We start from the raw sequence: 21,246 nt of genomic DNA, 5'->3' as shown, positions 1-21,246 counted from the left end.
TTGACAATATCTACGCAGCGCTGCATAAGGCTGCATTCACACATCAGCGTCATGCTCCGAGCCCATCCCACGATGCATGGACCTGCCATGGGTCTCCCGACCTGAACTTTGAAGCCCCACAAGTGAATGGGACGATGCTGATTTTGAATCAGGACACCCGAGGCCGGAACGTGCATCACTGTCTGTGCTTGGAACGTGACATATGGAATCCAGCCTAAAGGCCCATGTAGATGAAAGTATAAATAAGGGGTTTTTTTTGTCGGATAGCACATTGACATCACATTGATCTATGTTATTCTATAGTGCTGTTCAGATTAATTATTTTTCTCTCGGTCCAACTGTCTGCGAGAAAAAAATTGCAGCATGCACTGATGAGGCTTACCATTCAAGTCTATGAGTCTATGAGTGCATAAAAAAAATATTGGATCTCACACGGGACATCCGTGCAGCATCCAAATTGTACTGAAACATACAGGTTTCAAGGAAACTGTATTTAATCGCGTACATTTTTTAATGTAGATGTATGGAAATCACACACGGACCGTGAAACATGGATGAAAATTGCCTGACTTTCCTGGACAAATGCAGGACAATTTTTCACACTCTCGTCCGCATCCGACCCAAGGCCAAGCTCCCATCATGAGTATTTTATGCGTTTTTTTCTGCTGAGTATTTTTGTGTGCAAAAAAATGCATCATATAACAGTTCCAGCAAACTGGATAAGATTTTTTAAATCTCATGCCCACTGTGCTGTTTTATTTTTTAATGCTGTCAACATTGATCTGGTGTATGATTTGGAAATCTGCAACGTGTCATGTCCTCTTGCAGCAAATAAACATTTTATTTGTGGATTTCCCCCCATTGACTTAAAAGTGGTTTTCTGAGAATGAGATAAAACTGAGTCCCTGATATAATTCAAACTGCAGCCTAGTAACGTGTCAGAATGAGCTGCAGACTGTAGGCATTCAGCTTCTGAGACTGTCACAACTGATTAGAGCTGTATCACACATACCTCATCGGCAGACGGGACATGGCCGCAATATGTAAAGAAATATATTTTAACCCACGTTGTGGTCCTCTATCAGTCTGACAGCTTTATAACAGTGCACAGAGACTGCCTGTACCCAAATGAAAAAAAAATAGGAGGATGAAGCTGGAAAGCAGCACGGTGGCTCAGTGGTTAGCACTACAGCCTTGCACCGCTGGGGTTCTAGGTTCAAATCCCACCAAGTACAACATCTGCAAGGGTTTGTATGTTCTCCCCGTGTTTATGTGGGTTTCCTCTGGGTTCTCAGGTTTACTCCCACACTCCAAAGACATACAGTTGTGCTCAAAAGTTTACATAGCCCGGCAGAATTTTTGCTTTCTTGGCCTTTTTTCAGAGAATATGAATGATAACACCAAAACTTTTTCTCCACTCATGGTTAGTGGTTGGGTGAAACCATTTATTGTCAAACTACTATGTTTTCTCTTTATAAATCATGACAACCAAAAACATTCAAATAACCCTGATAAAAAGTTTACATACCCGATTTCCTAATATCGTGCATTACCCCCTCTAACATCAACGACAACTTGAAGTCTTTTGTGGTAGTTGTGGATGAGGTTCCTTATTTTTTTAGATGATAAAGCTGCCCACTCATCTTGGCAAAAAGCCTCCAGTTCCTGTAAATTCCTGGGCTGTCTAGCATGAACTGCGCGCTTGAGATCTACCCAAAGTGGCTCAATGATATTGAGGTCAGGAGACTGAGATGGCCACTGCAGAACCTTTGCTTTGTTCTGCTGTAGCCAATAACAGGTCGATTTGACATTGTGTTTTGGATTGTTGCCATGTTGGAACATCCAAGTACGTCCCATGCGCAGCTTCCGGGCTGATGAGTGCAAATTTGCCTCCAGTAATTTTCCTGTGCCTTTGTAGCTCACACATCCCCAAAACATCAGAGATCCACCTCCATGCTTTACAGTAGTTATAGTGTTCCTTTCATCATAGGCCTTGTTGACCTATCTCCAAATGTGGCGTTTATGGTTGTGGCCAAAAAGTTCAATTTTGGTCTAATCACTCCAAATTACCTTGTTCCAGAAGTTTTGAAGCTTATCTCTGTGCTGTTTTACATATTATAGGCAAGATACTTTGTGGCATTTGCAGAGTAATGGATTTCTTCTGGTGACTCGACCATGCAGCCCATTTTTCTTCAAGTGCCTCCTTATTGTGCATCTTGAAACAGCCACACCGCTAGTTCAGAGAGTCCTGTATTTCAGCTGATGTTATTTGTGGGGTTTTCTTTGCATCCTGAACAATTTTCTTGGCAGTTGTGGACGATATTTTTGTTGGTCTATGTGACTGTGGTTTTGTTTTTACAGAGCACCTGGTTTTCCATTTGTTATTCACAGTTTGAACACTTCTGACTGGCATTATCAATTCCTTGGATATCTTTTTGTATCCCTTTCCTGTTTTATACAGTTCAACTACATTTTCCCATAGATCCGCTGACAATTCTTTTGCTTTCCCCATGACTCACAATCCAGAAACGTCAGTGGCTGGATGAAAGATGCAAGAGTCTGTCTGGATCCCAGAAACTCACTCAGCTTTTATGCATAAACACTGATTACAAGCAAACATGTCACAGGTGAGGATGTTACCTTTAGTAGCCATTCAAACAAACCCATTTGTGTAAACTTCTGTGAATGTTATCAGGCCAAAAACACCAGGGTATGTGAACTTCTGATCAGGGTCATTTGGATGTTTTGGGCTGTCATTATGATTTAAAAAGAGAAAACACAGTAGTTGGACAATAAATGACTTCACCCAACCACTAAGCATGAGTTATCATTCATATTCTCTGAAAAAAGGCTAAGAAAGCAAACGTTCTGCCTGAGTGTGCAAACTTTTGAGCACAACTGTACTGATAGGGAATTTAGATTGTGAGCCCCAATGGGAACAGTGCCTATAATGTCTGTATAGCGCTGCAGAATAAGATAGCGCTATATAAACAAAAGCGTAATAATAACAATAACCCCTACTGTGCTCAGTGAGGAAGATATATTTCTTCACATCTGACATCCATGCTCCCTGTTGCCATATGTGATACAAGTCTTGTAAGCTGGAACGCATGTCTTAGGAGCTGTAAGTCTTCAGGCTGCAGCCCGTACTGACACGTGACTAGGACAAGCTGTAGTTTGAATTATATCAGGGAAGCCATTTTATCTTATTATTGGAGAATCTCTTTAACCCCTTGACGAGATTTCATGAAGCCATACGTCATAGTCAGGTAGTTGTTCCTGACCTTTGACATATGGGTACGTCATGGCAATTGTGTGCAGCACAGGATCTGTGCCTGCACAATCACCACCAGAAGCTCGGCTTACACGATAGCCAACTCCTGGCTCTCACAGCCAGGAACCATGCCCACGCTGCCTCCTACTGTTTATCCACCTAAATGCTGCTATTGATATCGTTGGCAGCAATTAAGAGGTTAGGAGAGGGAGGAGGCTCCTTCTCCCTTCCAACTGGCACCCCCATAACATCGCGAGGGCCCCACTGTTATCATGGCAACCAGAAGTCGTCATGACGACCTACAGTCAGCCACCTACAGCAAGCCTGTTAGACTATGTCTGGAGTATGGTATAAGAGGCTTCCGTCAGTGAAACACTAACACGTTAAAAAAAATTATTAAAATATATATTTTTTAAAATCACAAATTAAATTAAATAAAAAAAAGAAAATAATTGTCGCGCTCGCGCCCAGACTGGTTGGTGCGTATGTGCGGGGGTGTGGCCCAACTGTGCAAAAAAAACAGACTACCCTGGAAGGGGCGTAACTAAGTAGCTTCCTTGGTGTTCGCTGGAGCCTCTGATGGTGAGGTCAGGCTTGTGCGGCAGGAAGCTACCAGGTAGAGAAAGACCAAAAGAGCAGATGCAAAGCAGAAGCACAGGAGGTGGAGACAAGAGAAGGAGGCAGAGCCAAGAACAGAAACGCAAGCGGTGGAGCCAATAGCAGAGACGTAGAAAAGGAGCAAGGAAGAACCGCAAGGAGCGGAGCCACAGAGCGAGAGCTGAGCGGAACCGCAGAGCAGAGGGCAGAGCCAGGCCAAAGAGTGTAGAGCCGAGAGCAGAGCAAAGCCACAGAATGCAGAGTCGAGTGCAGAGCAAAGCTACATAGTGCAGAACCGAGTACAAAGAAGAGTCACAGATTGCAGAGCCAAGAGCAGAGCAAAGCAAGACACAGAGTGCAGAGCAGAGAACAGAGCAAAGCAAGACACAGAGTACGCACAGCAGAGAAAGCAAACCAAGACAGGTATATAAACAGACACAGGAACAGGAATAGACTAAGACAGAGTCAGGAACGGGACAATGCACAGATACAAGGACACAAGCCAGGGTACGATGCTCCACTGGGTGGCATACAAGAACACAGGCCAGGGTACAACGCCCCACTGGGTGGCAGACACTAGACACAGGCCAGGGTACAACGCCCCACTGGGTGGCAGACACTAGACACAGGCCAGGGTACAACGCCCCACTGGGTGGTAGACAAAGGAGTCAGAATACAGGGACCTGGCACCTCAGCAGCAAGGAACTGACTGAGGAAATACGTTGCACACGCCCCCACCAATGGGTCGGGAAGTTTTAAGTACAGGAAGCCTCATGAGAATTGGCCGGGGACACTTTAGCAAGGTGCACGCAGTCTCAATAAGAAACATGAGTTTGCGTCGCCGCCCCCCTATGCACACAGACAGAAGGCATATGCAAAAGGAGACATGAGGCACACAGCATGGAGCTGGCAGCAGAGAGAAGTCGCAACATGGCCCAAAGAAGTGAGTGAGTTTGTGTGTAATGCAGGTGGGGGATGGAAGGCCTTGCAGTGAAGGCGGCAGGATTGTTACAATAATATTATAGCAATAAACATGTATATTTAACCCCTTAATGACCGCCAATACGTCTTTTAACTGACCTGAGATATAAGAGAATAGCCTCCCCATACAGGTGACAATCCAGCAGCTGTCGGCTGTACACTATAGCTGACAACTTGCTGCATCAGCCACGATCAGTGTTTGCACCGTCCAAATCTGTTTAACCCCTTAGATGCTGCTGTCAATAGTGACTACATCATTATAAATGGTTAACAGAGTGTCGGGGCTTCCTCTTTATCCAAATTGGTGCCCTCAGATCATGATTGTGTGGTCCTGATGTTTGCCATAGCAATTCATGACCAAATAGAGGCCTTAGAGTCTGACGGCTGTAGCGGCCTGTTCAGAAGTTAGAGGCATTTAGGTGGTAAAAATAGACATTCTCATTTCTGTCATACCACTTTGCATTAATCCCTGTAAAGCACCTGAAGGGTTAATAAACTACCTGACAGCAGTTTTCAATATGTTAGGGGGTGCTGTTTTTAAAATGGTATCATGTTTGGGGGTTTCCCAATATATGAGACACCTAAAGTCACTTCAAACATGGATAGGTCCCTAAAAAATTTTTTTCTAAAGTTCCTTGAAAAAATGAAAAATTGCTGCTACATTTTTAAACCACCTAAAATGCTAACAAAATAAAATAACATTTTACAAATGGTGCTGATGTAAAGCCGACATGTGGGAAATGTTGTTTATTAATGGTTTGCTGTGGTATGGCCATCTGGATTAAAGGGATAATCATTCAAATTTTGAAAATTGCTAAGTTTTTAACATTTTTCTCAAATTTTTGATATTTTTTATAAATAAGCACAAAACATATTGACCTAAATTTACCATTATCATAAAGTATAATGTGTCACGAAAAAACATTCTCAAAATCACTGGGATTTGTTGAAGCGTTGCAGAGTTATTACCACATAAAGTGACACTGGTCAGATTTCAAAAATTTGGCTCCATCACTGATGGGTTAAGTAAAAACAAAAATAAACAAAAAAGTAGACATATTTCATGTTCGGTACAACCCAAGCTATAAAACTGTCACGCTAGTTAACCACTTCAGTGAAAACCGTAAAAATAAAATAAATAAGTGGCAAGAAACTGCTTTTTCATCATACCACCAAACAAAAAGTGGCATAAAAAGCAATCAAACAATCAAATGGAAATTAAAATGGTATAACTGAAAACATCATCTTGTCCTGCAAAAAAATAAGCTGCCAAACAGCTCCATCTCAACTAAAAAATCTATTGCTCTCAGAATAAAGCAATGCAAAAGCAATACTTTTTTTCTATAAAATAGTTTTTATTAAGTAAAATCAACAAAACAGTTAAAAATGATAAAAATGTGGTAATGCTGTAATTGAACTGACCCGAACAATAAAGCTGTCTTATTACTTTTACCGTATGGTGAACAGCATAAAAAGCAAACAAACAAACAACTATTTCTGAATTGCTATTTTTTGCTCATGCCGCCTCTTAAAAATTGGAATAGAAAACGATAAAAAAAATGTCATGTGCCTGGAAATGATACCAATAAAGGCATCAGCTTGTTAACTCGGATGGCCTCTTTTTGGGTCTGGGAGGCTCACTATGAGGCCAATCTTTGTCGTTTATACTCTGACCTTTGGCTGAGTGTGTCTGACCCTGGTGTGTCTCTGCTTTGTGCATGTACTACGGTCTATCTGTTTGGTTTCTGATCTGGTTCCGTCCCCGTTGTGATTCTTGCCTGCCGTTTCTGTACCGTCTATTGCCCGTTCTGGTTTACTGATCTCTTGCTACGTCCAGACTATTCTTCTGACTGCCCCTGTGTACTGCGCTGACCTCTCTATGTTTGTCTTTGGCTTGTGTGACTATGTGTTTTCCTGTCATCCCTTTTTACATCCCTGGGGTTTCCTCTCCCTTTTGCACTTATCCCCCAAAGCCGCTGCAGCCCCGCGCTGTAGGCTCAAGCAGCGGCGCTAGGCTCCGCCCACCCCCTCTGACTCACGGTCACGTGACCGCAGGTCCTGTTTGCCTTCTCTGGAGAGCGGCCAGCTCCTACAAGCGCCACTGGTACCGCTCTCACGGCTCCCCGATGTCACAAGGCTGTCCCCAGCACCAGACGTCCAGGCTAACCCCCTGCGCAGCCGCCGGTGAGTGACCGTCGGGGAGCTGATCCTGACAAAAATATGGCAATATAAAAACTTGTTTTTGCAAAAAAAGGTGTCTTTTAGTGTGTGACAGCAGCCAAACATAAAAACCAACATAAATCTGGTATTGCTGTAATCTCACCACCCACAAGAATAAAAGTTGTTTAAAAACTTGCACCGCATGAGGAACGGCACAGGAAAGTTAGTCAGCACATAAAGATGCTGCGGGCTGGTTGACGTACAGGGACAATAGCGCGTGGGTACACATGTAGCTGTTATATAGAAAGGGCTGTATTAGACGTGACAACATGATAGCACATAAATATAATCACATGCCAGCATGACTAAAGGCAAATGTTCAACATCCATACATATAATGTAACCATAGTGAGGCGGTATATTAGAGACATACATATATGGCATATCAGGGGCTCTGCAAATGTGACATGGAGTCTATTACAGCCAATTTTGTGCTCCAAAAGTTGAATGGTGTCCCTTCCCTACTGAGACCTGCCAAGCGCACAAACAGTAGTTTTGCACCACATATGGGGTATCGGTGTACTCAGGAGAATCTGCACAACAAATTGGATGGTCAATTTTTTTCCTGTTACCCTTGTGAAAATGCTACATTTGGGGCTAAAGTTATATTTTTTTGTGAGAAGAAGTAAAATTTTCATTCTTTCCTTCCACATTTCTTTAATTCCAGTCAAGCCCCTAAATGGTTAATAAACTTCTTGAATGTGGTTTTGAGCACTTTGAGGGGAGTAGTTTTTAAAATAGTATAACTTTTGGGTGTTTTCCGTCACATAGGCCCTTCCAAGTCACTTCAAATGGCATGTGGTCAAATTTGGTTTTGTAAATTTTTTTGGAAAAGTAAGAAATTGCTTATAAACTTTGAAAATGTCTAACTTCCTAACAAAAAAATAATTATGTTTAACAAATGATGCTGATGTGAATTAGATGCTGATGTGGTTCATGTTATTTATTAACTTTTTGTGTGATATCACTGTCTGGTTTAAGGACATAAAAATTAAAAGTTTGAAAATTGCAAAATTTTGCTAATTGGTGCATAACTTCAGAAAATCTGTAATACTCATTCATTTTAGCAACCTAGCCTAACACGTTAGTGTCATATAAAAAAATTGGAATGTGCCAATGCTATTGCTGGTTAATTTTCCTTATTTAAATCGGAAAGTTGAAACAAACAATAAATTGGAGATTCTGAAGCTAAAATTAAGAACTGCTCCTCGTGCAATCAATCGCCTACGGTTTTGGTCACATTTGTCGGATTTGACACACTCATTGAAGATATTCTGTGCTAAAATCAATGTGAAGCCTGTAAACAATCCACATCATTTTCATGTGTTTCCACATCTCTGTTTACATTATTTAGAAAATTGCTGCTCAGATTTTGTCCCACACTGCAGAAAAGACCAGGCATGTAAATAAGAAGCATGCTGCTAATTTCCACAGATTCCGCACATAAGGAAGACCTGCAGCATACCTATAGGATATCTGCAGTAAAAATCCAAATTTCCCCTCAGATTTGGAGATCCGAATATAACTTAGTGGCATGTTTGAATAGAGTTTTCGATGTGGATTTCTCTGGCTAATGTGCACGTGTTGACTGTTAGAGCTCTGAGATGCAGTCAAGTCTCACGGATGAGATAGTCAAGGAGTCCGAGGTCAGAAGACCGGAGTGTACGTCATAAACAGAAGGAAGACATATTAGTCAGGTAACATTACGAGGTCAGAATAACAGGAGATAGCGGATCAGAGCAGAAGGGGTTAAACAGACGGATGGTCAGAACAAGGTCCAAGGTCAGGGAATGAAAGATCAACAAGCAGAAAGCAAGGCACAGAGAGAAAAACCACTAGATGAATGTATGTCTGGCAGAGGTCTGAGAGTAACAGCCCAGTTAAGTAAGCTAACAATCACCTGGGACAATGAACACCTGGAGACAGCCAGCGCCTCTCAGTCTCAGATTGGACGGCTGAGCTGTCAATCACACTGACTGCTCAGCATGCCCCTGCACCAGACTGGATGACTGAGCTGTCAATCAAAGTACTGACAGCTTAAGCACGTCCCTGTACCAGATTGGACAGCTGATTTGTCAATAACTGCATCCCAGACATACTGAGGGGTGGAACCGTGACATCATCTTTATTTTTTCATTTTTTTTGCCGTGGCTTTGCCACTGGCGTTTCTTTTTATACTTATATGTATAAATTAGGGAGCCTGAAAAATGGTCCAGTAACTTAACAGATTTGCAAGCTTTGCCTAGCACAGATGAGCTAGCTGTCAGTCAGTGCCAGGGCGTGGTTACAGCTGCCACTCACTATGTACTGAGTAGTGACTCAAGACCGCACCTCTATGACTGAAAGCCTGAGGATACTGTGAGGAATAAAGTTAATTTCTTTCTGTCAGCCAGGCCTGCAGAGTGGCAGCTGCATAGCCTCAGAACGCTATTACCCTGAGATTAAGCTTATATCTGCAGATTAACAGCATTTTGGGTCATGACAGGTTTCCTTTAATAATAAAGCTAATCAGAAAAGTGGTTAGGGCTTAATTATAGGTATTTATACAGCACCTTAGGCTACGTTCCGCTGATGAACTATGGCCACATTTACAAGTTCAGTATTTTGTCAGTATATTACAGTATTTGTAAGCCAAAACCAGGAGTGGAACAATCAGAGGAAAAGTATAATAGAAACACATCACCACTTCTGTATTTATCATCCACTCCTGGTTTTTGGTTACAAATACTGAGGTATGAAGAGGCAATTTGCATATTTAATTTCCCAGAGAAGCATGCATGGCATATAAGTCTCCTCACTATGACATATCTGGCCTGGCTTGCCACTTTCCACAAGGAGAAACATTACCCCTAAGATCACATATACTGAGGTAAAAAACTCACCAAATGCTCAAACGTGTGCATGCCACATTGGTGAGTTTTTGATGTTGAAGATTTTCTGAACCATTTCTGCATCTATTATGTAACTTAGGTTACTTGCATTGTTTTGTCTTTTGTTGGTATGACATGTTATAAATAAAGTTGCTTTATTTTTGATACTTCCTGGTACTTGGCATTGACAACATTTTATTCATACAGTTCATGTGCGTATTACAAGAGTTTTTAATGCGTTTCTGCCATGGAAACGTACTAAAACGTATGTGTTTTTTACTTGCGGCTTTTCTGCATCTAATGCAAGTCTATGTGAAAAATCTGCACATAAAACTGACCGCACCCACAAGAGAAACAGACATGCTGCGGATCTGAAGCCCGCACCACCGGTCAGTTTGTGTGGAGTAAAAAAGAAGCACAGTGGGCAGGAGATATATAGAAATCCCATCCACATTGCTGGAACTGTAAGACGACAGCTGTAATACCCAGCGCCAAAAACTACCGTATATACTAGAGTATAAGCCGACCCGAGTATAAGCCGACCCCCCTAATTTTGCAACAAAAAGCTGGGAAAACTTATTGACTCGAGTATAAGCCTAGGGTGGAAAATGCAGCAGCTACCGGTATATGTCTAAAATAAAAATAGATACCAATAAAAGTAAAATTAATTGAGACATCAGTAGGTTAAGTGTTTTTGAATATCCATATTGAATCAGGAGCCCCATATAATGCTCCATGCAGTTCTTTATGGCCCCATAGATGCCCCATATAATGCTCCATGCAGTTATGGCCCCATAGATGCCCCATATAATGCTCCATGCAGTTATGGCCCCATAGATGCTCCATATAATGCTCCATGCAGTTATGGCCCCATATAATGCTCCATATAATGCTCCATACAGTTATGGCCCCAAAGATGCTCCATATAATGTTCCATGCAGTTCTTTATGGCCCCATAGACGCTCCATACAGCAGTGTGCCACATGTAATGCTGCTGCTGCAATAAAAAAAAATCACATACTCACCTCTCGTCGCTGCTCCTCAGCATCCCGTCTCTCCGCACTGACTGTTCAGGCAGAGGGAGGGGCGCACACTAATACGTCTTCGCGCCATCTGACCTGAACAGTCACTGCAAGAGGACGGGAAGACAGAGCGGCGCCCGGCAAATGGAACGCGGACAGGTGAATATGAAATACTCACCTGGTCCCGGCGCTCCTGACGGTGTCCCTGCCTGTCGCATGGTACTGCAGCTTCTTCCTGTAATGAGCGGTCACTGGTACCACTCATTACAGTAATGAATATGCGGCTCCGCCCCTATGGGAGTGGAGTCCATATTCATTACATTAATGAGCGGTACCACGTGACCGCTGAATAGAGGAAGAGCTGCAGCGCGGGAGACCATGGGACAGGCTGGGACAGCGTTAGGAGCGCCAGGAGCAGGTGAGTATGTGACAGTCTTCTCTCCCCCTCACCCGCCGACCCCTCCGCCGAACATGACTCGAGTATAAGCTGAGAGGGGCACTTTCAGCCCAAAAATTTGGGCTGAAAATCTCGGCTTATACTCGAGTATATACGGTAACTGAAAACTCATTGTAGGCACACAGCCTTATAGGTATTGTAAATTCCCGCAATAGGTTTTTGCAGTTCTAGTAAAGTGGATGGGATTTATACAAACCTCATGCCCACTGCATTTTTATTTAAGCTGCGTAAACTCACCCGCGGTGCGTGTTTGTACCCTGCAACATGCTGGGGTGGGATTCTAATTTTTAACAACAGGTTCCTTGTTTGTATTAGGAAACCACACCCATTTGAATGCCACACCCATCTTCACACCACAAAATACAAGTATCAGTATCAAAAAGAAAAAGGAGCTTTTCCCCTTCTTACCAGTCCCACTGTCAGTCATTTCTTGGTAAGATGTATAGATCAAAGTTTTATTGACAAGTTTTGAAAATTAATAGTAAATGAACTCTGATCAAATAGGAAAGGATGACCACCTGTCCATGTGTCACCTCAACTGTCAGCTCCACCTAATCTCTGGCCCCATCAGCTACAGCCAAATATGCACAAAATACCACCACACCATGACCAAACCACATATTACCACCACATAGTGACTAAATAGTAGCATATACAAGGGACAAATACCACTACACAATGTCCAGACTACATATTACCCCAACATAGTGACCAAATAATACCACATACAAGGGACAAATACCACCACATATTGACCAGACCACATATTACCACCACATAGTAGAAAAGAGAAGTTCGTCGGCAGAACCATCCAGGATATAATAAAATTATTACTAAAAAAATGGTTAAAAACATAAAACAGAAACCTCAGTACCTGACAAGTTTTGCATAAACCAAAAAACACGTCAGCTTCTGAGGTTTCTGTTTTGTGGTTTTAAACAGTTTTTTGTAATAAATAATTAATTTTTATTATATCCTGGATGGTTGTGACGGCGAACTTCCCATTTCGAGCCTGTGATCGCCAGTGGGTGCAGTACCCTCAGGAGAAGCTCCAGTTTCAAATTGGCCTGCTCATCTACAACGTGGTAAGCTCCACAATACCTCTCCCTCCTCCCCTACATTACCAGAACATAGTGACCGAATACTACAATACTGATCATTAACCCCTTAATGACCAGACGTAATTCTGACGTTTTGACTTTTTTTCTCACTACGCTGTTAAGCGACCAGGTTAGTCCTTTTTTTTCTTGTTAGTTTGGGTGATTCTGAAAGTGGCGATACCAAATATGTGTAGGTTTGATTTTTTTAAATTGTTTTAGTGGCACAGCTGACATGTGCCGGAAAAGATGTGGGCTCACCGCCGGAGCCCACATCAAAGGGAGGGTGTCCAACATCGGCGTACTATTATGCCCGATATTGGAAAGGGGTTAATAAAAATCACTAATACTAATAACACTAACATCATCAGTGGCATTATTCACAGGAGCTCTGTATATAGTGTCATTGTACAGGTAATAGTGATCACTGTTTGTTCCTCAAAAGTAAAATATATTATAGCAGCAATAATGTCCATTAATTGGCCCCCACAGTAATTATGTCCCTCACTGACCATCACAAACTAATGATCTATGCTCCTCATTCTGGCCCCCATACTGTAATTATGTCATCCATCCTGACCCTTATATGGAACAATGTCCCCCATCCTGTGCCCGTTCCTGTAATAATTTACCCATCTCGGGCCCCTTCCTGTAATGTTTCCATCCTGGGCCCCTTCCTTTAATAATTTACCCATCTCGAGCCCCTTCCTTTTAGTGTCCCCCATACTGTGACCCTTCTTGTAATAATGACCTACATCATGGCCCCCATCCTGTAAAAATGTCCTACATCCTGTAATAATGTCCTCAGTCCTGAACCCCTTTTCTGTAATAATGTCTCCCATCTTGGGCCCTTGCAGTAATATCCTTCATCAGGGGACACTTTAATACATCATGTCAAATTCTGGGCACTTCCTGTCATGTCATCCCATCCTGGGCACTTCCTGTAATGTCCCCCATCCTGGGCACTTCCTGTAATGTCCCCCCATCCTGGGCACGTCCTGTAATTTCCCCCATCCTGGGCACTTCCTGTAATGTCTCCCATCCTGGGCACTTCCTGTAATGTCCCCCATCCTGGGCACTTCCTGTAATGTCCCCCATCCTGGGCTCTTCCTGTAATGTTCCCCCATCCTGGGCACTTCCTGTAATGTCCCCCCATCCTGGGCACTTCCTGTAATGTCCACTCATCCTGGGCACTTCCTGTAATGTCCCCCATCCTGGGCACTTCCTGTAATGTCCCCCATCCTGGGCACTTCTTGTAATGTCCCCCATCCTGGGCACTTCCTGTAATGTCCCCCATCATGGGCACTTCTTGTAATGTTCCCTCATCCTGGGCACTTCTTGTAATGTCCCCCATCCTGGGCAGTTCTTGTAATGTCCCCCATCCTGGGCACTTCCTGTAATGTCTCCCATCCTGGGCACTTCCTGTAATGTCCCCCATCCTGGGCACTTCCTGTAATGTCCCCCATCCTGGGCACTTCCTGTAATGTCCCCCATCCTGGGCACTTCCTGTAATGTCTCCCATCCTGGGCTCTACCTGTAATGTCCCCCCATCCTGGGCACTTCCTGTAATGTCCCCCATCCTGGGCACTTCCTGTAATGTCCCCCCATCCTGGGCACCTCCTGTAATGTCCCCCATCCTAGGCACTTCCTGTAATGTCCCCCCATCCTGGGCACTTCCTGTAATGTCCCCAATCCTAGGCACTTCCTGTAATGTCACCCATCCTGGGCACTTCCTGTAATGTCCCCCCATCCTGGGCACTTCCTGTAATGTCCCCCCATCCTGGGCACCTCCTGTAATGTCCCCCATCCTAGGCACTTCCTGTAATGTCCCCCCATCCTGGGCACCTCCTGTAATGTCCCCCATCCTAGGCACTTCCTGTAATGTCCCCCATCCTAGGCACTTCCTGTAATGTCCCCTGTTATGATCTGGTGGCCCAGGAGTAGCATTGGACGTACTCTGGAGAAGGTGGTATCTGTACTGACCGCGGACCCTGAACTTAACACCGCAACTAGAAGTAGCCGTGGGATGTACCTACTGATCCTAGACACCTCGACACAGCCGGAGGACTAATTAACCCTATAGATAGAAAAGGGAAAACTATCTCGCCTCAGAGAAAATTCCCAAAGGATAGGCAGCCCCCCACAAATATTGACTGTGAGAGGAGAGGAAAAAACATACACAGGCTGAAAACAGGATTTAGCAAAGGAGGCCAATCTAGCTAAATAGGAAAGATAGGACAGAGAACTATGCGGTCAGTATTAAAATACTAGGAAATATCCACCACAGAAAATACAAAAAACTCCACATCTAACTAAAGATATGGAGGGTATATCTGCCTCTCCAGAGATTCCAGCTTGAGTGCATAAATCCTTACACAGATTAAGCTGGACAAGAAAAAACATGAAATGCACTGAACAATGAGGCCCACAACATGTGGGCTGCAAAACAAGCAGAACTTATCTTGGTGAAAAGACCAGGAAGCAGGAGAAACCATGAAGGGATGTGAATCCTCCAGAATACAATGGACAACTGGCACTGACTAAAGGGTGAGGCCAGACTAAATAGCCCAGTCCAGAGTGGACACACCTGATAACTGCTGTGAAGGACAGACAGCAGCGCTACCACTTATAACCACCGGAGGGAGCCCAAGAACAGAATTCACAACAGTACCCCCCCTTGAGGAGGGGTCACCGAACCCTCACATGAGCCCCCAGGCCGATCAGGCCGAGCCAAATGGAAGGCACAAACCAAATCATCAGCATGAACATCAGAGGCAACAACCCAAGAATTATCCTCCTGGCCATAATCCTTCCACTTGACAAGATACTGAAGCCTCCACCTAGAAAAACGAGAATCCAAGATCTTCTCAACAACATACTCCAACTCCCCATCAATCAACACCGGGGCAGGAGGATCAACAGAGGGAACGACGGGTACCACATATTTCCGCAACAAAGATCTATGAAAAACATTGTGGATGGAAAAAGAGGCTGGAAGGGCCAAACGAAAAGACACTGGATTGATAATCTCAGAAATCCTATAAGGACCAATAAACCGAGGCTTGAACTTAGGGGAAGAAACCTTCATAGGAACATGACGGGAAGACAACCAGACCAAATCCCCAACCCGAAGCCGGGAACCCACACGCCGCCGACGGTTAGCAAAACGCTGAGCCTCCTCCTGAGACAAGACCAAATTGTCCACAACATGAGCCCAAATTTGCTGCAACCTGTCAACCACAGAGTCCACCCCAGGACAATCAGAAGGCTCAACCTGCCCCGAAGAAAAACGAGGATGAAACCCAGAATTACAAAAAAAAGGTGAAACCAAGGTAGCAGAACTAGCCCGATTATTAAGGGCAAACTCGGCCAATGGCAAGAAAGCCACCCAATCATCCTGATCGGCAGACACGAAGCATCTCAAATAAGTTTACAAAGTCTGGTTAGTTCGCTCGGTTTGGCCATTTGTCTGAGGATGAAATGCGGAAGAAAAAGACAAATCAATGCCCAGCCTAGCACAAAAGGCCCGCCAAAACCTGGAAACAAACTGGGAACCTCTATCGGACACAATATTCTCCGGAATGCCATGCAAACGAACCACATGCTGAAAAAACAACGGAACCAACTCAGAAGAGGAAGGTAATTTAGGCAAAGGTACCAAATGAACCATCTTAGAAAACCGGTCACAAACCACCCAGATAACCGACATCCTCTGGGAAACCGGAAGATCTGAAATAAAATCCATAGAAATATGCGTCCAAGGCCTCTCAGGGACCGGCAAAGGCAAAAGCAACCCACTGGCGCGTGAGCAGCAAGGTTTGGCCCGCGCACAAGTCCCACAGGACTGCACAAAGGAGCGCACATCCCATGACAAAGAAGGCCACCAAAATGACCTACTAACCAAATCTCTGGTACCAAAAATCCCAGGATGGCCAGCCAACACAGAACAGTGAACCTCAGAAATCACTTTGCTAGTCCATCTATCAGGAACAAACAGTTTCCCCACTGGACAGCGGTCAGGTTTATCAGCCTGAAATTCCTGAAGAACCCGTCGTAAATCAGGGGAGATGGCAGAAAGAATCACCCCCTCCTTCAGAATGCCGACCGGCTCAAGGACCCCAGGGGAATCAGGCAAAAAACTCCTAGACAGGGCATCAGCCTTAACATTCTTAGAACCCGGAAGATACGAGACAACAAAATCAAAACGGGAGAAAAACAGGGACCATCGGGCCTGTCTAGGATTCAGCCGTTTGGCAGACTTGAGGTGAATCAAATTCTTATGATCGGTCAAGACCACAATACGATGTTAAGCCCCCTCAAGCCAATGTCGCCACTCCTCAAATGCCCACTTCATAGCCAACAACTCACGATTACCGACATCATAATTACGTTCCGCAGGTGAAAATTTTCGAGAGAAGAAGGCACACGGTTTCATCAAGGAGCCATCAGAATTCCTCTGAGACAAAACGGCCCCTGCCCCAATCTCAGAAGCGTCAACCTCAACCTGAAAAGGAAGAGAAACATCCGGCTGACGCAACACAGGGGCAGAAGTAAATCGGCGTTTAAGCTCCTGAAAGGCAGAAACGGCCGCAGAGGACCAATTCGTCACATCAGCGCCATTCTTCGTCAAATCGGTCAGGGGTTTAACCACACTGGAGAAGTTGGCAATGAAACGGCAATAAAAATTAGCAAAGCCCTAAAATTTCTGAAGGCTCTTCACGGATGTGGGCTGGATCCAATCATGAATGGCCTGAACCTTAACCGGATCCATTTCTATAGATGAAGGAGAAAAAATGAAGCCCAAAAAAGAAACCTTCTGTACTCCAAAGAGGCACTTAGACCCCTTCACAAACAAGGCATTATCACGAAGGATCTGAAATACCATCCTGACTTGTTTCATATGAGACTCCCAATCATCCGAAAAAATCAAAATATCATCCAAATATACAATCATGAATTTATCAAGATAATTCCGAAATATATCATGCATGAAGGACTGAAACACAGATGGAGCATTAGAGAGTCCGAATGGCATCACAAGATATTCAAAATGGCCCTCGGGTGTATTGAACGCAGTTTTCCATTCGTCGCCCTGCTTAATACGAACAAGATTATATGCCCCTCGAAGGTCAATCTTAGTAAACCAACTAGCACCCTTAATCCTGGCAAACAAATCAGAGAGCAAAGGCAAAGGGTATTGGAATTTGACCGTGATCTTATTCAAGAGGCGATAATCAATACAGGGTCTCAAGGAGCCATCCTTCTTAGCAACAAAAAAAAAACCTGCTCCCAATGGAGAAGAAGATGGCCGAATATGCCCCTTCTCCAAAGACTCCTTAACATAACTCCGCATGGCGGCATGTTCTGGCACAGACAGGTTGAAAAGTCGGCCCTTAGGGAACTTACAGCCTGGAATCAAGTCAATAACACAATCACAGTCCCTATGCGGTGGAAGGGAACTGGACTTGGGCTCATCAAAAGCATCATGGAAATCTGACAAAAACTCAGGAACTTCAGAAGAAGGGGAGGAGGAAATTGACATCAAAGAAACGTCATCATGAACCCCTGATAACCCCAACTAGTCACAGACATAGATTTCCAATCCAACACCGGATTATGCACCTGTAACCATGGAAACCCCAGCACAATAACATCATGCAGATTATGCAACACCAGAAAACGACAATCTTCCTGATGGGCTGGCGCCATGCACATGGTTAACTGTGTCCAAAACTAAGGTTTATTTTTAGCCAATGGTGTAGCATCAATGCCCCTCAAAGGGATAGGACTCTGCAAAGGCTGTAAGGGAAACCCACAACGTCTGACAAATTCTAAGTCCATTAAATTTAAAGCGGCGCCTGAATCCACAAATGCCATGACAGAAAATGACGATAATGAGCAGATCAGGGTCACAGATAACAGAAATTTAGGTTGTACAGGACTGATGGTAACAGAACTAGCGATTCTCTTGACACGCTTAGGGCAATCAGAAATAACATGAGCAGAATCGCCGCAGTAAAAACACAACCCATTCTGACGTCTGAATCCTTGTCATTCAGCTCTAGACACAATCCTATCACATTGCATAGGCTCAGGACTCCGCTCGAAAGGCAACGCCATAGTGTGCACAACTCTGTGCTCACGCAAGCGCCGATCAATTTGAATGGCCAGAGACATAGAATCACTCAAACCAGCAGGCGTGGGGAACCCCACCATAACATCTTTAACGGATTCAGAAAGACCCTTTCTGAAAATTGCCGCCAAAGCATCCTCATTCCATTTAGTCAACACAGACCATTTTCTAAATTTCTGGCAATATGATTCTGCCGCTTCTTGACCCTGACACAGGGCCAACAAGGTTTTCTCAGCATGCTCTACAGAGTTAGGTTCATCATACAATAACCCAAGCGCCTGAAAAAAGGCGTCTACATTAAACAACGCCGGATTCCCAGGTTCCAGGGCAAATGCCCATTCCTGGGGATCGCCACGCAACAGAGATATGACAATTTTAACCTGCTGGATGGGATCACCAGAGGAACGGGGCTTCAGAGCAAAAAACAGTTTACAGTTATTTTTAAAGCTCAGAAATTTAGACCTGTCCCCAAAAAACAGATCAGGAGATGGAATTCTAGGCTCCAAAGCTGGAGTCTGAATGATATAATCAGAAATACCCTGTACTCTAGCAGCAAGTTGATCCACACGAGAAGCAAGTCCCTGAACATCCATGTCAGCGCCAAACTCCTGAACCACCCAGAGGTAAAGAGGGAAAAAAAAACACAACAGAGTGCAGAAAAAAAAATGGCTCAGCACTTTCTTTCCCTTCTTCTGAGATGCGGTTAACTCATTGTTGGCCAGTTGTACTGTTATGATCTGGTGGCCCAGGAGTAGCATTGGACGTACTCTGGAGAAGGTGGTATCTGTACTGACCGCGGACCCTGAACTTAACACCGCAACTAGAAGTAGCCGTGGGATGTACCTACTGATCCTAGACACCTCGACACAGCCGGAGGACTAATTAACCCTATAGATAGAAAAGGGAAAACTATCTTGCCTCAGAGAAAATTCCCAAAGGATAGGCAGCCCCCCACAAATATTGACTGTGAGGCCAATCTAGCTAAATAGGAAAGATAGGACAGAGAACTATGCGGTCAGTATTAAAATTCTAGGAAATATCCACCACAGAAAATACAAAAAACTCCACATCTAACTAAAGATATGGAGGGTATATCTGCCTCTCCAGAGATTCCAGCTTGAGTGCATAAATCCTTACACAGATTAAGCTGGACAAGAAAAAACATGAAATGCACTGAACAATGAGGCCCACAACATGTGGGCTGCAAAACAAGCAGAACTTATCTTGGTGAAAAGACCAGGAAGCAGGAGAAACCATGAAGGGATGTGAATCCTCCAGAATACAATGGACAACTGGCACTGACTAAAGGGTGAGGCCAGACTAAATAGCCCAGTCCAGAGTGGACACACCTGATAACTGCTGTGAAGGACAGACAGCAGCGCTACCACTTATAACCACCGGAGGGAGCACAAGAACAGAATTCACAACAGTCCCCCCATCCTGGGCACTTCCTGTAATGTCCCCCATCCTGGGCACTTCCTGTAATGTCCCCCATCCTAGGCACTTCCTGTAATGTCCCCCCATCCTGGGCACTTCCTGTAATGTCCCCATCCTGGGCACTTCCTGTAATGTCCCCCATCCTGGGCCTCTTTAGTTAATAATATCCCCATCCTGCCGCTCTTCTGCAACACATAAAAAAAAGATTCTTTTTACCTGTCTGCACTCCGGTGTCCTCCTCTGCTGCTCCTTATGTGGTGTATGGCATTGAAGTCATATGCTGCCTGAGACAGATGTCAGCTGTCGGCCTCTGATAGGCAGCCACTTTAACTATTGCAGTGCTGGAAGACAATGGCTTTGTCCACCGCAATAGATGTAAACTGAATGTGTATCAGAGGAGTTGAAACCAGCGCTATTACTTACTGGTGAGTCCCAGTCTTCACTACCGGATTGGGGCTCTGCTTCTTGCCGCTTTGGACAACCGTCATCTTAATAACTCCCCCTCCAAATCCGTAGGAGTTGTCTGAATCCCACCTCTGGCAACATGTCAATTTCTCTTGTGGGTACGCAGAGTTGCATGTGAATATTTTCCCTAATTTTTTATCAGATACGTAACCTACAGACAAATCTGTAGGTTACAAAAAACAAAACAAAAACACACATGCATTTTTAGTGCGCTTCCGCTACAGAAATGCCCAATAAAAATGCATGTAATTTGCATATGACTATGTCAATAAAGTTTTGTCAAAAGCCAAATACCATGAAGTCTCAAAAATAGACCAGGGTTATAAAACATAACATACCATAAGACACAAAAATGCCAGCATCAAAAAAGCATAGTAAAGGGGATGTCCACTACTAGGTCAACCCCTTCTTAAACTGTTTGGCCCCAATAGACTAATAACACCTATACTCGCCTCCTGTGCCGGCACTGACTGAGTGCCAGGCATTACGTGTCATTCCACCGCACCAGAGCTCCAGGACAGCGAGCACTGGCACGGGAGGGGAGTATAGGTTTTTTATTTTATCGGTGCCATTTAGTTCAAGAAGTCGTTGTCCTAGTAGTGGACAATCCCTGTAATGAGACGCAAGTCATAATTTACCTAAAAAAATCTGCAACATAAAAAAACTAAAAAATGCTCATTGTGGGAACATCGG

General features: G+C 44.1%; 1 long non-coding RNA gene across 1 annotated transcript in view; it reads right to left on the bottom strand.

Annotated features, from left to right (window-relative positions):
- The window catches only part of LOC143781128 (uncharacterized), a 60,261-nt gene that overhangs the window by 37,284 nt on the left and 1,731 nt on the right, over positions 1–21,246 (bottom strand). The gene's annotated exons all lie outside the window — the stretch shown is intronic.

Source organism: Ranitomeya variabilis, chromosome 6, assembly GCF_051348905.1.
Source record: "Ranitomeya variabilis isolate aRanVar5 chromosome 6, aRanVar5.hap1, whole genome shotgun sequence".
NCBI classification, from domain to species: Eukaryota; Metazoa; Chordata; class Amphibia; order Anura; family Dendrobatidae; genus Ranitomeya; species Ranitomeya variabilis.
This window is presented reverse-complemented; position numbering and strand designations above follow the sequence as displayed.